The sequence below is a fragment of the Anabrus simplex genome, chromosome 5 (genome assembly GCF_040414725.1).
Source record: "Anabrus simplex isolate iqAnaSimp1 chromosome 5, ASM4041472v1, whole genome shotgun sequence".
NCBI classification, from domain to species: domain Eukaryota; kingdom Metazoa; phylum Arthropoda; class Insecta; order Orthoptera; family Tettigoniidae; genus Anabrus; species Anabrus simplex.
The window spans coordinates 231,573,985-231,577,091 of NC_090269.1; the positions used below are offsets into that span (position 1 = coordinate 231,573,985).

At 43.9% G+C, this 3,107-nt stretch overlaps 1 non-coding gene across 1 annotated transcript; it reads right to left on the reverse strand.

Annotated features, from left to right (window-relative positions):
* Positions 1 to 2,809: 2,809 nt before the first annotated feature.
* On the reverse strand, positions 2,810 to 2,881 carry TRNAC-GCA (transfer RNA cysteine (anticodon GCA)). The gene has a single exon. It is a non-coding gene; the product is annotated as a tRNA-Cys (tRNA).
* Between the last annotated feature and the right edge of the window lie 226 nt (positions 2,882 to 3,107).

The following is a 3,107-nucleotide window of genomic DNA, read 5'->3' on the forward strand; positions in this document are numbered from 1 at the left end:
GCGAGTTATGTTGAGAACAGCTTCCTCATTCTCACCAGACGTTATAGTCTTCTCTCGGACAGGTGGTCTCCTCTGAAGTACCCTTGTCGTTCGCAAACGTCTTTCAACACTGTGGAAAGTCTTTGCAGTCGGATGTAGCCTGTCCGGATACCTTGCATGATACATATATAGTGCCTGCAACGAATTCGCTTTTACTTCCCCGTGAACGTATGCGTTCGTGGAATACATGGCGAATGACTGAAGCGAACACTGGTCTGTGCTTGAACACTGAAACTTGATATCGATATGAAATGTTTTGTAAGATGTAGGATTCGACAATTAATACTACGTTCTGTTAATTGGCAAGTTAGCGTTTGACCACATGTGCTACCCCACTACTGTGAGTCAGCCTTATATTGTATGTATGTATGTCTGTATGTATGTTGGGTATTCAGCCCAAAGGATGGTTTGATCCTCTACAGCTCCACCAACAACTGTCATAGATAGCCTAGGTGTCACTGAAGAGGCATACTGAGGAAATGAGGAGTGAGTTAGTTTCCCGTTGCTTTCCTCACTGAGTCAGAAGTTGCTATTACATATCAGTCTGCCATGCCCACTGAAATGCATGCACTAACCGACCCTATGAGCAACATTTTCACACCATTCATAACAGGGACTGGCTGCATAAGGAACGCTGTTACTACATCGCTCATACCTCGAGCCTTGTATTAAGAATGTTTTTTTCGCGTTTTGCTATACCCGGTCACTTGATTCGACGTCTTAACATAGTTACATGTTAAACTGAAGTACGATAAATGATTGGAAGGAAGTTATGTTTTTCGAACGGTTGTGTAGTCACATGGCGAGAACGATAATAGTGATCAGAATCGTCTGCAAGATGTGCTTACAGTTCATTAGTACCATGAGGGATGCTAGCAGAGAAATATTGATCTCACGACGATTCTATGCATTTTTTTTTGGGGGGGGGGGCTTTAGAACAAAATTTTGGTAGGGGAAGCAGATTAATCTGGCATATAAAATCGTCTTTCTTTCCGAACTTCTGTAATATTAACCTGATACTTCGTTTTTATATTGGACAAGCCAAGTAATGGCCAATGTCGGGCTCAATTTAATTGTTGTTTCTTTGTCTGTTACAGCATCTCGGAAAAACGACTGGGTGAAATTTCCTGCATTTCGGTCAGTAAGGGCGATGAGGATCTTAGCTACCCATTTTGTCATTGTTACTAACTGCAAGTATGGCAGGGGGGGGGGGGAGTTGCCAGCGCTCGGCCGCCTCGGCTTTCTTACCTTCTATGTAGTATCTCTTACGCTCAGATTAAAGATGCTTTAGGCTTGTTCGATTCGTTCTGAATCATTATTTCTTTCCCTTACGTTTGCTGCAGTCTTGAATTTCTTTTAAATTAAGATATTGAGACATTTCGGAAATTTTCGCCCAATTCACAAATATTTCAAAATGTTTACGTTCTATCGTAACTGTTCAACTTTTCAAATATCGATAAATCTTACGTAGATGACACGAATGACTTCTCATGGTACTTGCCATCAGGTTGCGATCCCGAGTTATACTAATCTGAGTGCATGTTCCTAGTTCTAATTTCACCACAAACTGGTAGATGAGCGCATCGATCACTATTGCACCATCTGACCTTTAAAGCTGTTTGGATAGATTCTTTTCAAGTCAGTTGTTTTATTTTCCCTTGTTTTAATAGCTTTTAGATTTTTGAAGAAAGTCTGAAATGCGTTTCTTTTGGACACGGATTGTTACCGAGGGATCCACTACCGTAACGAAACGTACCGGTACCGGTACGTCAAAATAAAAAGTAAGTTCAGTATAGGTCCGTCTCTGTGGTGTAGTGGTTAGTGTGATTAGCAGCCACCCCCGGAGGCCTGGGTTCGATTCCCGGCTCTGCCACGAAATTTGAAGAGTGGTACGAGGGATGGAACGGGGTCCACTCAGCCTCGGGAGGTCAACTGAGCAGAGGTGGGTTCGATTCCCACCTCAACCATCCTCGAAGTGTTTTTCCTTGGTTCCCCGCTTCTCCTCCAGGCAAATGCCGGGATGGTACCTAACTTAAGGCTACGGCTGCTTCCTTCCCTCTTCCTTGTCTATCCCTTCCAATCTTCCCATCCCCCACCATGGCCCCTGTTCAACATAGCAGGTGAAGCCGCCTGGGCGAGGTACTGGTCATTTTCCCCTCGCTGAGGTCTGAGGGAAAAACCGACCCTGGAGGGTAAACAGATTGAAATGTATGGCTTTTAGTGCCGGGATATCCCAGGACGGGTTCGGCTCGCCAGGTGCAGGTCTTTCTATTTGACACCCGTAGGCGATCTGCGCGTCATGATGGGGATGAAATGATGATGAAGACAACACATACACCCAGCCCCCCTTAACCAATTAAGGTTAAAATCCCCGACCCGGCCGGGAATCGAACCCGGGACCCTCTGAACCGAAGGCCAGTACGCCGACCGTTCAGCCAACGAGTCGGATGGTAAACAGATTAAGATAGGTAGATAGTTCAATATAGTATACTCACGACTGCGCCGTACTTTTCTTTCTGACACTCTACTAGAGGGATAATGGTAATTCCTAGACCGACGGCAGGAATAATACCGGGTGAGATACATATATAGTACAGATACATAGTTCAGTATATTGTGTACTGTCCATCTAAGATCCGTCGTATGCTGGGAAGCTTCCACGACTTCACCATACAATCAAGATTTAAACTAGAGACATTTTATCAGTTCATTCCTTTCTACGATAACCCTAAGCAATTCTTTAATAAGGAAGTTATAAGATAAAAATTTGAGGGGGCACCCGGGTTTGAACCGGGGACCTCTCGATCTGCAGTCGAATGCTCTACCACTGAGCTATACCCCCGCTGGCTCCTGGGAGCACTACAACGAGATTTAAACATGAAGGACGTGACAGTACTGTGAATAACTTTCATGTTAGCTCATTGGTTTGTTTTGTTATCTAGACCTGAACGCACTACGGTTTCATTCTACTGTACTGTGTAAAGTTTTAAATAAAGTTGTACATTATATAATTAAATGTAACTTTTCTTAGGGCGTGTCAGTAAGTACCGTAGTTAAAGAACACGTAC